The 15052-nt window shown below is 44.9% G+C and overlaps 1 protein-coding gene across 1 annotated transcript in view; it reads right to left on the bottom strand.

Moving 5' to 3' along the window:
* The window catches only part of FKBP1B (FKBP prolyl isomerase 1B), a 57151-nt gene that overhangs the window by 18862 nt on the left and 23237 nt on the right, over positions 1-15052 (bottom strand). The gene's annotated exons all lie outside the window — the stretch shown is intronic.

The following is a 15052-nucleotide window of genomic DNA, read 5'->3' as shown; positions in this document are numbered from 1 at the left end:
AGAGAGAGGGCATCGCATTATAGAGCTTCCTGCTAGAAACGGACAGTAATGACGAATGATCATGGGAGCTCAAACCCCAAGCACAGTGAGTGTGTAGCCAGCCCCATGTTGGCTGGATCATACCTTCCTCTGACATATATAAGGGCTCTTGCCTTTTCTTATACTTTGGCAACACTAGTTCTTCTTTGATGGTGTGTGCATAGATGCGTACAGTTCCAGTTCTTCGAATTAGGTTGAGATCAGGGCCAGCTTCTTTACCCAATAGTTGTTAGACATTTTAATAGTAAAAAACTGTCCTTGGCTGTTGCTGCTGTGAAGGTGATTTCTCTTTCAGATTCTGTCCTAGAGACAACACATGTTACTAGCATAAAATTAGGCTATCATATGCAGACTGGACCCGGAATCTGTGTTAAAATATGTGCTGGGATAATATTAGCCTTAGCCCCAGTATCGAGTCTGAATTTTATAGGAAACCTCCTTATATACAGAGTCAAATACCAAGCTTCTGCTGGATCAGCTCTGGGACTTTGGTTATCTCAACACTGTCCCTAGAAAGAGTACAGGCTGGCAGTCTATTCCTGCCACAGATTTGCATCCCTTCTCTGAGGTAGATCCGTTGCGGTGACATCTGAGGAGAGTTAGGTGCGTTTCCAAGTGCGACAACTTCACAGCCCCTGTTTTTAACCAGGGCATAGGCTATTCAGTTTGCTCGTATAGATTCTCATCAGGGCATGTTATCCTGAGCCCTAATTTGTTTAATAGCCCTATACAAGCATTTCAATGTTTTGCCGTTATCATCTTCATTTGTGTCTTTCGGTTACAATGCTACCAAACTCCCAGTCTTGAGCTCTTCCTCTCAATTCTGTTGCTTTCTTATCAATCCCACTACTTCCAGGTAGTAATGATGCCAGAATCTATGCTATTTGCATTTTTAGGGTTACAAGAATTCCTAAACATTGTTCAGATCTCATTCAGTGTAGGTTCATTGTCCCCTGCTTGCTCTGCTAATGTGTTAAGCACTTTGAAGCAAGACTGCCTCTTTTAAATCCTCTCCTTTTTTTATCTACTCAAGAAGCCTTCATAAAGATTAGGAAGTGTTGCTCCAATCTCTTCCAGTTGTCTTCCATATTACTAGCTGAAAAGAACAGGGCAGATTCTCAGCTGGGGTAAACTAGTGTAGCTTTACTGCAGTCAATAGAGCTAGCCAAGAATCTGGCCCAATACTGGGGGAAACAGGCACTGATCCATATAATTGTGACTATCTCAGCATTGAATCTTAGGATGTAGTCTTAATTTTCCCCTTTAACTCCGACATTCTACTTTCACTTCTCCTACATGCTCACAGACGCCCTGTATGAGGTGAACCCATAGTCAGATCAGGGCTGGTCACTCAGCTACAATGACTCACATCTCCAGCCAAGCCTGCGGTGACTCATCTCTCGGGCATTCCACAGCAACCTATCCCTGGGCAGAGCCCAGGTCAGATGATCCCCAGGCACAGGTCATTCTCACCGCCAGAGCTGCAAGTTAGTCAGTGCAACAGCACCACTCAGCTAGGAACCCTCCTGCTGCCTCAATGTGTTACCTGCCCTTGCGCCAGCCTCATCTGAGCCTTGTTCCAGCTCACTTCTGCCTTCTCCATGCCCTATACCAACTCTAGTCCAGCCCTGTTCCTTACCCACTCCAGCCCTGCACCCACCTCCTGACTTCCAGACCCTTGGACTGACTCCAACCTGGCTTCGCCTTTGGCCAGCTTTTGATCCTGATTTGGCTTGTACCGACTCTGACCTGTGGCCTGTCCCCAGATCCCGGTTTCAGCGATGCCCTTGACCCGGTCCTGACTCTATGTATGGCTTCCATCCTTGGTACCTGTTCTTGCCCACTGCTCCAACCACCAGGTCTGATTGCCTAGAACCCAGAGCATGAGACCCTGGCTCCCTGCACCTGCTGTCTTGTTCCTTGCTATTTCCATTTGTTTCGGCACTTGGCAAATGAAAAGAAGACCTGCACTTCTCGCATCATACAAATTAACATAGCCCACCTCTCACACCAGGTCATGTTCTCTCATGTGGCTGAATAGCTATGGGCTGTAGTCTGAGAGTGTTCTGTAGAACCCACAGCTCAGGAACCCTGGAAGGATCACTAACGAAAGACACAGCAGAGTATGTTTTAAATTGTAACTCTGGATTAATAACAGACGCAAACAACATGAGCGCATTGTGGTTCAGCTGGATCCAAATTCTTCCTTCATTGGTCCTGGCATCAATAGCCTTCTGAAAAGGGAGGGAGATGACACGACACAACTCCAGACTCTTCCATATAACACTTTAAAGACAGAATATTCAGTATACTTCATCTATGTAGATAATTTTTTTGTTAAGGAGACAAGATCTGTACATGAAGCATTAAAGTAGTGATGTTTCATCAGTTGGCATTGACAAAGTCATACCCCAGATACAAGATGGCCCCCTCTGATAGACTTCAGGAGGAAGGGGGCCTGTAGGACACTAGACATGCCATTGTAGGCACATAAAGCTTAATTTGGTGGGAAGGGAGGCTGAGGTCTTTTGAGGGCAGTTAGGGCAATGAACCTCGCTAGTTTCATTATGATAATGAATTATTTTATGGGTTCATACAGACCCCAAATTCAAAGCAACCCCCAGGGAGATTTAGTTCAGGTGGGTTTGTTGTGTTTGTGTTAGTTCACCAAAACCATTTGACTCAAGTCTGAGTAACCAATCGAGTTTGAGTACTGATAGAAATGTTCATACATGTTCCTGAGACACTTCCACAATAAACCGTCTGAGGCAGAGCTGTGTTGTACATCTGTGTTGTTCAGCTTCATTTGTGGTTGCTTGTAAATACTTGCAGAGATGTGAATTTTGATGGGGGCAGCAACAGGGAAGCTTCATGACACTGCGTGCTCATTGGCCAGTAGGTGACATTTGCATTAACTGCTTCATATTGGGAAATTGGGCAGGTCCGCTACCAACAGCAAATGAGGAGCCTCTGACTCACAGAATGTCATAACTATAAAGGGAAGGGTAACAGCCCTCCTGTGTACAATACTATAAAATCCCTCCTGGCCAGAGACACCAAAATCCTTTTACCTGTAAAGGGTTAAGAAGCTCAGGTAACCTGGCTGACACCTGACCCAAAGGACCAATAAGGGACAAGATACTTTCAAATCTTGGTGGGGGGAAGGCTTTTGTTTGTGCTCTTTGTTTTGGGGGTTGTTCGCTCTTGGGAATAAGAGGGACCGGACATCAATCCATGCTCTCCAAATCTTTCTGAACAAGTCTCTCATATTTCAAACTTGTAAGTAACAGCCAGGCAAGGCGTGTTAGGTTTATCTTTGTTTTCTCAACTTGTAAATGTTCCTTTTGCTAGAGGGTTTACCTCTATTTGCTGTAACTTTGAGCCTAAGGTTAGAGGGGGTTCCTCTGGGCTCTTTGAATCTGATTACCCTGTAAAGTTATTTTCCATCCTGATTTTACAAAGATGATTTTTACCTTTCTTTCTTTAATTAAAAGCCTTCTTTTAAAGAACCTGATTGATTTTTCCTTGTTTTAAGATCCAAGGGTTTGGATCGGTGTTCACCAGGAAATTGGTGAAAAAGTCTCTCAAGGCTCCCCAGGGAAGGGTTATAGTACTTGGGAGGGAGATATTCTAGGGGGGAGGTAGACAGCGTTTCCCAAATGACTCATAAATAATTTGGGTGGTGGCAGCAAAACCAGATCTAAGCTGGTAGTTAAGCTTAGAGGTTCTCATGCAGGTCCCCACATCTGTACCCTAGAGTTCAGAGTGGGGAAGGAGCCTTGGCACAGAGCAAATGAATGCACTGTAGAAACATATGCCCCTCAGCCCTTACTTGCCAGAGGAAAAGTACCAAGATGCAAACAGGATGGTGTGTGCAAATGGGAGGAAAAAAATCTGTTCTGGTGCTTCCTGTGCTGGCACATGCTATTAAACCAGTATGACAGAAAGTTGCCCTCGGGAAGCGCAAACCTGCCCTCAGGAAATTCCTGTCTTGAAGACAGAGATCATTTATTACTGAAAAAAGAACCAGCCAGGGGCAGTGAGAGGCTGACATGTTTGGGTTTAACTTTCACTGGCACACAGCCAAGTATTTAAAGAAAGGCTTAAGAGAACTTTCTTCTGGAGCCTTTGTGCCAACAATAGATGCGGACAGTACAAATATTTACAGACCTAAAGTGGGGAGAGACAAAAGGGGGAAAGCTGGGCGACCGTCCTAGCTGCTTAATATAACGGTGGCTCGTGTTGGCTTACATCACTGAAGTGACTGGGGTCTGTAGTGGCATCAGACGGGATGGAATGACTCAGTCATAAAGTCATGATACCACCAGTACAAGATGTCTTTTCACACATACTGTACTGCCCAGTCCTCCCCTCCCAAGGGGGGTATTAATAGCTGCGTGCTCATACTGTACATACTGTAGTACCAGCATTTCCACATCAAGGGAATGTGCAGGGCTGCCAGCAGAAAGCAAGGTTTTCAAAGCAAACACAGGACAAAACTATTTTCTCTGAGGCACACAGCAGTCCTTCACTCCAAAGTGCTGTGCACTGACTCCTCTCTCTCTCTGTCTCTCTCTCTCTCTCAGAACTGGTCTGTGAGGCCAATTCCCTCTCTTTCAAATCCCTCTCCAAGACCCAGCTAAGCCATAACACCTACAAGAAATCAGCCATGACACCTACAAGAAACAGATGTCTAGGCTAAGAGGCAGATGGGGCTAGTTGGCGCTCATGTTATTTAGTTATGATAATATAATTTGAAAAATAAAAAGCAAATATTAAAAAATTAATATTTGCATATATTCAACTGCAACCTTCTCTCCTCCATTCTTCTCCACTCTCTGGGACCAGGACTTTCTTCTATTACCTATTTGTTCAGAATTTCACACAACGAGGCCCTGGGATACTATTGTGATACAAATATAATAATAATATTCTCCTCTCCCTACAGAGGGGACAATGAGGGTGCTATGAATAGATGGAAAGCAGAATAATGCGTGGAAATAGTGCCTAGGGATTATCTGTCATATGAGTCTGAGAGCAGAATTTTGCCTTAAATCTATACAAAATGGAAACAAGCAAATGACCATTTATAATTTTTGTTTTATTGTGATTAAAAGTTGCTAATTCTTAAACTCTTACCAGGGATTACTCTGTTACCATATACCCAAAACCAGATAGGACCAGTTCTGATAAAGACAATTGAAGGGGAGGTGTTGGGGAGGATCTTCACAGCCAGTAGCTTTGTTAAGATACTTTATAACTGAAGTCCACGGACTGCCATTGTCTGATCACTGCAGCAACATGTCTTTAGTAATAAGGACCCTGAAATGAATAGCTGCCCTTGGTGGCATCAAATCAAATGCAAAATATTTTTCCTGGAAGCTTTAGAATCACTTAAAACAAAGCAATGCACCTACAAAAACAGCTCGGCATAGGGTCAGATAAGTAGAACATTACAGGAACACTCAGCAAAACACTTATATAAGAGATCATGGCAAAAGAAAACGTCCATTATTGTTTGGCTAAATAATGAAAGTCTTTAATGTCTCATATAAAGTTTATAAATTTGTCCTGAGCTCTAATTAAGTTACCCTGAACTCTGATCCAGCTCATTATGTACAAGTGAATAATTTTATATCCATCTTTTCTTTTAAAAAAATCAGTAAAATTCTTTAGCAAAAAGTTACTGTGTACAGCGGTATCATTCAGCCTTGGAGAGCTGAAGAGACACTTTGTCACTGCATAGGGTGACCAGACAGCAAGTGTGAAAAATCAGGATAGCGGGTGGGGGGAATATGCACCTATATAAGACAAAGACCCAAATATCGGGACTGTCCCTATAAAATCAGGATATCTGGTCACCCTATCACTGCATGGCCCTGCTGAGGGTCAAAACAAACACAGGTCAATGTCCTGACCCCACCCACTGCAATGTTGGCCTTGTGTGACTAACACATCGCATTGCAAAGTGCCCTCAGGGTCTTACTGTGACTATTTTATGGTGCTGTATAACTCCATGTCTTCTCTCCCTCGTCTCCCCCACACCCGGTTCTGGCTGCCTGAAGGGGAGAAGAGGGATCCTGGCTGTCTAGTTGCTAAATACTAAGTCACATGTCCTGGTCAGTGTATGAGGGGCACTCTTGTGATCAGGACTCTGTTCTGCCCAAGTTCAGGCTAAACAAGAGGAACTATGATCTGATCAGTGGACTCCATGAAAGCTGTGTGGTGGGCTCTAGATGTGCGTGTTGATTTTCATTGGTCTAATGTATGTTCTAATATGTCGATCTGTTTCCCATTAAATGGTAAGTCTGTGAACTGCACACCAAGCTGTGGGGGCATTACATTTGATGAGCTAAACTGAATCCTTCTCAGATTTTAATTCTAAGGTAAGTGTTTCATTCCTTTCATTATATTTAATGTTTTTGTTCCCCAGTGAAATATTTTCAGTCTTTGGTTGACCAGCCTGAGCCCAGACAGGACATGAGCCAGTGGGGATTATCACCAGCGAAGAACTTCAAAATTATAGCTGGTGCCAGCAGAGGTCATGGGGCTTTTCTCACTCCTTTGACTTGTTCATCATTTACTCACTGAATTTCCCTTCCATCCCCCCTGGTCACATGACTTGGCTGTATCTTGACAACTAATCTTACAGTTTAGAGGGCTGACTCTGTCTTTGAAACTACAGTGCTGTCCAGGCACTAGAATGTGCTTGTGTTTCATATAAGTCTGTGTATAACATACAACTTTACTTACACAGAGGCTGCTCCTTCTATATAATATATACCGGGAGAGAGAGAGAGAGAGAGAGCGAGAGAGAGAAACATACACAAAACAAACAAACAAAAATCCTCCATACACTCAATACAATAAAGCTGTGTTTTTATGCATGGATTCTGCTGATAAGCATATACTGTACAAATCAGATGATCTTCAATGCTGTGGTTTACAATTTACACATTAATGAGAGTGTGGGAAACTCCTGACATAAATATCCAGACCCTGGCTATAAGGCTGCACCTCCATGTGTTCTTATATATATGAGACTAAAACTGCAGAGGTGCTAAGGTGCTCAGTACCTATATCTCCCACTGGAGATACACAGCTGTTCAGCTGCCCTGAGGATTTGGCCTCCAACTAGTTTCCCACATTACCAGTTATTTAAATCCTGAATGATCATCGATTTTAGTGGCTATAACATTTTTCAATTGTGACCATTTAATTTCATAACTCTCTGGTGAATTTCTGAGTGTTCTATCCATAGTGGGCATTTTTATTGTACACAACCATCCTTGAACCAGAATAAACGATTAAAACGTATCATTTTTCCCATAACAGGCTACGGCACCGACGTGTGTGCAATATGCAACCCATATAAACAAGCACATTCCATCTGGAAGCACCCCACCATACTGCACATTAAGCAATACTGCTGCAAAGCGGAGCTGAAGGTACAACACTGCTTCAATCGGCTAAAATTAGCTACTGAAAATAGCAACTGCTACAGGAACATTAGAACTCACTGTGCCTGCACTAAACTGATGATGCAGAACAGTTCAGAAAATTCCTTTAAACTTCTTTTTCAAAAGTCTTCCAGAAAAACAGGCCAGTGAAGTGTCAAGTCAGCTATCATGCATGTGAGAGGGGACTTTTGTCCAGCAGGTTGTGAGGGGGGTTATACAAATTGCTTTCCTTACTGTGAATGGCAAGTGCATCTGAACCCTCATTCTTTGTTAGCTATAAACTAAAGATTGGAGAATCTCTCCAATCAGCACTGCCATCTCATACCCAGGATCTCTAATAGTTTCATATACTCATCGATTTTAAGGGTAGAAATGTTCAGTTTGACCATGTAGTCTGACCTCTTGCATCGCACAGGCCAAATAATTCACCCAGTAATTCCTGCATGAAGTCCATATCTCGTAGTTGAACTAGAGTATATTGTTTGCTATTATTATACTTACTTTATTATTAGTTATTATACTTATAATAATTTGCACTTCTCGGTGAACTTGACAAACATCTATTGATTTATCTTCACAACACTTCTGGGAAGCAAGGAAGTAATATAATATCATTACAGAGAGAGGGAAACTAAGACTGAGTGGGTCTAAGGCCCTGGTTCCAGTACACTGGTTCACATTTAGTAGTGCCAGAGCCAGCTTTAAGCCGATTCCCCCGATTCCCCGGAATCGGGCCCCGCGCCTTAGGCGCCTTTTTAATTTTTTATTTTTTTTTACAAACCCGGCGGTGGTCCGGGTCTTCGGCGGCACTTCGGCGGCGGGGGGTCCTTCACTCGCTCCAGGTCTTTGGCGGAATTTCGGCAGCGGGGAGTCTGGAGTGAGTGAAGGACCCCTTGCCGCCGAAGTGCCGCCGAAGACCCAGACCGCCACCAGGTATTCGAATCAGGCCCAGCAGTTCCTAAAGCCAGCCCTGAGTAGGGCCCTATTCTGGTAGTAATCCCATTCATTCCAACACGACTACTTAGGTAATAAAGTATTCATGAATGTGAGTAAAGATGGCAGAATCAGGTCCTTAGTGACTGTTCCACAATGATTTACTCCTGAGGGCACTCTGCACCAAAAAAATTAAAAATTCTGCGCCAAGAGATTCAAAATTCTGCACAGACTATTTTAAAATTCTGCAAATTATATTTGTCAAATAAATCTGGAGGCTCCAGCATGGCATTGGGGAGCACAAGCCACTGGCTGCACAGAGGTGGGAGATCACTGTGCAGCTCCCCCACCAGGACACAGACTCAGTGGTGAGGTTCCACCCAACCCTGACACAGCGCAAGGACCAGGCCTGTCCCAGAAACACCCCAGGTCCCTTCCCCTCCTTGCCAGGTGCACCAGGTGTGGGCAGGCAGGCTCAGCAAGGCAGGATCCAAGTGTGGAGGGGTCTAGTGTGGGGGGATCCAGGTGTGGGTTGAGAGGATTCAGTGTGGGGCAATCTGGGTACAGGCGACTCAGTGGGGGATCCAGGTGCAGGGGGAATCTTGATGAACAGGGGCTTGTTGGGGGGTTCTGGGTGCAACAGTAATGGGACTCTGCAGGAGGGTCCAGGTGAAGGTGTTTGGGGATCAGCGGGGGATCTGGGTGTGGAACGGATACAGCTCGGCAGGCATGTCTGGGTGTGGAGAGCTCAGTGGGGGGGGGTCAGATGCTGGGGGAGTGGGGCTCAGTGGGGTGGGGTTCCAGGTGCAGCTGGTTGAGGCTCAGTAGGGTTGGGATCAGGGTGTGAATGGCTCGTTGGGGTGGTTCAGGTGCAGAGGTAGAGGGGCTCATTGGAGAGGTTCTGGATGCGCAGGGGGAGTGAGGCTTGGCAGGAGGGTCTGGGTATGAGGGGGTCTCGATGCACAGGGGTTGGGCGGATAGGGGAGAAAATCCCTGTACAGGGATCCCTCCCCATGCAGCTGAGGAGTGATGGGTGCAGGAAGTGAGGGGGGAAAATCTGGGGGTAGGTCTGACACAGCCCCAGATCCCATGAAGGGGAAGAGGAAGTCCCGTCCTCCCCAGCCCAGCCGGGACTAGCAGCTGAGCCCGGTGCAGGGTAGGAGCCACCAGCCGGGTATTCCCCAGTCCCGCCCCCATCCCCACAGTGATTTACCTCTCAGCCAACTGCCATGGGGACCCAAAACATACTGCTGGGGAGGGTCACATGACCAACTCTTGTGGCTTCCCTTTGCTTCCCCATCAGAAAGTCATTTTTCTGCAGGGAAGCAAAGAAATCTGCAGGGGACATAAATTCTGCACATATGCTGTATTCCCCCAGGAGTCACAATTAATCTGAAACAGAACCAGGGTTAGAACTCCAAGCTCCCAATATCTGAGCCCTAACTTTAACCACAAGACAATGTATCCTCTCCTGCATTCCTTCTGCATGCAGAATTCCCACTGACATCAAGCGTGACTCACTGGACGTCCAAATGCAGGATTTTGCTCAATGGGCTAAATTCTGCAGTCCTTATTCAAGTGCATCTAATGGGTGTTTGCTTAAGTAAACACAATGCGTGTAAGGACTTCAGGATGGCTCTTTGTAGAATAAATATAAAATTAGAGAATTAAAGTTAGCTTAAGTTTGGTTAAAGAAATATATGTTGTAAAGAAAGGCCCTAACTAGCAAATAAAATAATGAAAATGAGTTATAAGACCAGAAAGAATGAAGTAGGGAGGATGTCTGGTTCAAAGAACAACTAATGAAATAAGGGGAAGTTTTTAAAAAGAAGGCCTCTGATGGGATGACTGCAGATGGTTTTAAATAAGACAAAGACAATTTGTCTTAGAAGGAACCAACATGGACCTTTCCACCCCAGTGTTATCTCAAAAATCAGGGCCTTTGTGAACGCAGGTGCAAGAGAAAAACTGATGGTCAGAAAGGAGGGGAAGAGATAGGGAGGAAAGGCCTTGCGGAGAAAGGAGGTTGTAAATCTTAGCTGGATTAAGACTGGAAGTAAGGGGTGAACTGTCTCAAATTGGTGTTTAGCTGAAGTTGATAATTGGCAATGACATCACTTGTTTGTTAAAGGATATAAAAAAGTAAACTCTTAAAGGATTCATTGCTAATGACCATACTGGAGCCAACCAATATGGGTCTAAGTACTCATAGGGTTAGGCCATTTGTAAATATCTTGATCAAATGCCTATTTGTTACTGTTTGTATGTAGTAAATTGCTTATTATTTAGGCTTTTTAGGCACTTTTAGAGCAATTGTATAAATACCATTTGGCCTTTGGATTTAATAAAGGAGTTTATGGTTACATTAGTATTGTGGTAATACCCTGCATAAATAATAATAATTCCGACACCCCTGTATATAAATCTCTAAAGCAATGGTGAGGCAGGGGAGAAGGGAAGGAAATCCCAGGAAACCAAAGCAAATGTAAAAGCAATAAGAAAAACAGCAGCTATTTTTATTTAAAAATGCAAAATAAGCATAATTCAATAAAATGACATCAGCCAAAGCAATGTAAGAAACACAATTATGACCCCTTGGCTTAGCATGGAAAATTACTTCAATGAAAAATGTGATATTGCTTTGCGGAGTTGGCAGTTCTGAGAAGTACGTTCTTAGTTGCATTATGCTCTAATTACTTCTTACCAGAAGAGGCGACCAATTCAGATACAAGCTGGGCAACAGATTGCAAGTGAACATAAATGGTTCTAGTGCTCTGTATGGGCCCAATCCTTCCTTGTATGGCACACTTCCTGCAAAATGCTGAGGACCCTTAGATTGCATTGAAGTCAGCTCCCTCTGGGGTCGAGGACACTCAGCACTACACAGGAGTGGGTGATTGTTGGCCCCATACAGGTTTCTGTTCCCAATTTCTGGTACCATAATGCAGGTACAGAGATGGAGCTAACCTGCAAAATTTGCATCAGAGCTTTGCATGGATGTGCAGATCCAGAGTTTTGATCTGACCCATTATAGGGACAGAAAGTAGTTCTAAAGAGCAGAGAGAGTTCTCCTGGGTTTTGGTTCTCATCCATCCTTATATAGGAAGGACGTAGAAAAGATCTACAGAAACACAACAGGAAAGGTAACCCACAGGAATGAACTTATATGAATGAAGAACCAGGGTTAACTGGGCCACATTCTATGGCCTGTGATTTACAAGAGGTCAGACTAGATGACCTAATGGTCCTTCTAGCTTTAAGATCTCTTAATCTATGAAAGAGCTGGAAAACCTAGGATTGATTTTCTTGAAGAAAAGGCCATTCAAAGAGGATGTGATATCAAGTTAATTTGACAAGACCTATTTTCCATAAACCCAAATCCTGCTTCCACAGAAGACAGTGGCAAAACATTTATAGTGGACCGGCGCATAGACTAAGACAAATCTAGCTAATTATGATAAAATAGTAAACACCAGTATTCAGACACTTATTTTACTGACTGGCAGTTAATTCATCCAAGTTCTATTTTAGACCTGAGGAGCTGGGTGTAGATGTTTTTGAAAATCTCACTCAAAGTCAACGATACCTAGGTATACAGTATGTTAACTGCGAAAAAAATTAAAAAAAAATCCTTCCTCTTTTCTATTATGACAAAGGTCAGTCAAAGAGCTGTTAAGCTAAAGGAGAAGTTGGGAAGTTAATAAACTAATTCACTAGAGGCCATTTTTAATGTACTGTTTATTCTTCATAATTAGAGAATCTTACCTGAAAACATCTTAAATAGTCATACCAATTGTTCATAGATTGCAAAAAATATTAATATGCTACTTTAATATGATTGGAAATGTACAGTTTTGTTTTGGGAAAATACTGTGTCCATCCTGCTGAGTGGTAGCAGATTTCAGGGCTTTGTAGTTAGTTTCTTACTAGAGAAGAAATCAGTGGCACAAAGTCAAGGTATTTTCTCAGTGTAATTTTTTGTTTATAAGCCAATCCTTGTACAGAGGAGGTCACAAATGGCATGCAGGCACTCCCTTTTTTCAGAAGTCACAGCCCAAGAACGAATACCCAGTTCCCAGGAAACAACTCCACACCAAAAGTTGACTCGAGTTAGAGAGATTGAGGAAAAGCACAAACTGTCTTTCTATTTGCAACAACACCTTCCAAAGAAACTGCATCACGAAAAGAACAGTACATCACAAAACTAAGGCTATGTCTACACTATGAAGTAGGGGTGAGATTGCCAGCTTGTGGAGATGTACTGGTGCTAGCTCTCATCTGAGCTAGCAAGCTAAAAATAGGCATCGGCAGCAGCACACGCTAGCAGCCCTGAGTACATACTCACGGGGATCAGGCAGGTTTGTACGCAAAGTGGCTAACCCGTGCTGCCACTGCCTATGCTACCACGGATACACTACTATTTTTAGCATGCTAGGTCAGATGAGCGCTAGCACCAGCACATCTAGACAAGCTGGAAATCACACCCCTAGTTCATAGTGAAGATGCTGCCTAATTGCACAGCATTTCTTCAAATGCTACTTGCACCCTGATACTCTTGGGGGAATTATGCGCCACTGCGCGGGCGCAGAAATCATTTCACTCCACGGATTTTTTCCTTCCCTGCAGAAAATGACAGGGAAGCAAAGAGAACCTGCAAAAGTAGTCAGGCGCCCCTCCCCAGCAGTTTGGGTGCCTGGTTTCCAGTGCCTGGAGCATTGCAGGGGGGTAATGCCCCCCCAAACAGAGGCGAGACTTGGGAGGGCATGCACCACTGCCTCCCACCCCCAATTCTGCAGGCGCAGAGCTGCCCAGGTGAGGGAAGGTGGCTGTTCTGGTTCCTGATTCTGCAACTGGATGCCGCCTCCTGGGACCTAGTGCCAGTTGACTTCCCCTTCTGTGTGTGCTGTATGGTTTTCTGTACAACAGTGAGTGCCTGCAGTGGGGCAGGGGAAGTGTGGGGGGGAAATGGTGGAAGCGGGGAAGAGGCAGTGGAGAAGGAAGGGGGATCAGGTAGGGCAGGGGAATGTGGGAGTGAGGGGAAGAGATGGGGTAGAGGGCAGTGGGAAAGGGATGCAGAAGAGAAGGGGATAGGGGAATTGGAGGGGAAGCAGGAGCCTCGTATGCAGCGTCCTCTCCGTGGCAGCTGCAGTAGCTGGGGCTTCCCCCTTAAGGAGGCCCACTGAACCTCCAACCCAACGAGCTCTACCACCCAGCACCTGGACCACGCCAACGAGGCCACCTGGACCACCCACCCCACTGATCCCCCGACAGCTGCACCCAGACCCCCACCAAACCCCATTCCCCCAGCACCCAGACTCCCCCAGCGAGCCACATCACCCCACACCCAGACCACCCCTGCTAAACCCCAGCTATCTTCACTTGGACCCCTCTGCAGAGTCACATTGCCCCTGCACCTGGAACCCCCCGATGAGCTCCTGGCATCCAGATCCACCACTCAGCCACCTGCACCCAGACTGTCCCCCACAGAACCCTCTCACCCCACACAAGGATCCCCTCACACTAAGATCCTGCTGGTCAGAGCCTGTTTGCCCACACCTCATGTGCCTAGCATGGAGGGGCATGGCTCCAGGGTGTTTCTGGGGCAGGCCTGGCCCTTGTGTTGGGTCAGGTGCAGTCTCACCGCCAAGTCCTTGTCCGGGGCCGGGAGAGCACGGGGCTGCAGGATGATCTCACCCCTCCGTGCAGCCAGTGGCCTGGACCCACTGCCATGCTAGAGCCTCCTCATTTATTTATTGACAACTAAAATTTGCAGAATTTTAAAATATTGTGCACAGAATTTTTAATTTTTTGGTGCAGAATTCCCTCAGGAGTAACACGTAGAAAAAGAACTTGTGGGAGCCTATATGTAATAGCGCCAGCTGGTGACACCTGCCACAACAGTGTAAAATATTGAAAAGGAGCTAACAAAGGAAACACTTTTCTCACAGTATTTACCACACCAAACGGATTAGAGCCTGTAATGGCAGGAGCTCTAGGGTGGCTCATTCCCACGAGATTTCAGAGGCCAGGAAGGCGAGAAGGAGAGATTTATTCCACCTCATTCCTCGTGGCAAGTTTGTCTCTTTCCATTGTTCTACTGCCCCAATGATTGCATGTGTGACAGCTCCACCTGTTAAATACTGTATGACTCTAATAATGCAGGGAAAAAGACAAGTTGCTGCACTTAATCTCATGAGTAATTATTTACATGTCAGCACCTTTGGAACCTAATTTCGGCATGGCACAGATACATTTCACACTGTGAAGTATTTTCATGTATGGGCTGTCCCTGTGGAAATGGAATGGGGAGAGGGAGCAGTTGGTGGAAATATGTATCAGCTTCACAGAACACCCTCACAAATATCCCAAACCTGATTGCAACATTAGGACCAATTACTCAACAACTTATCTCCTATGTAATATCTCCAATACATTTTCTAGGAATACGGCAAGTCTAAAATAGAACTTGGATCTTGCTGGATTAACTAAACATCACTGAGTAAAATAAGAATCCAGAGCCATGATAACACCTGCAGACAGAGTTGCTCTTCCTTTTATGTTTCTATGAAGTCATGCAGGCCAATTGGCACCGAAGTCAAAAGATTCTCAAGGCATGTTAC

Source organism: Malaclemys terrapin, chromosome 3 (assembly GCF_027887155.1).
Source record: "Malaclemys terrapin pileata isolate rMalTer1 chromosome 3, rMalTer1.hap1, whole genome shotgun sequence".
Taxonomy (NCBI): domain Eukaryota; kingdom Metazoa; phylum Chordata; order Testudines; family Emydidae; genus Malaclemys; species Malaclemys terrapin.
Note: the sequence above shows the minus strand (reverse complement) of the source record. Positions and strands in the feature narration are given on the sequence as shown.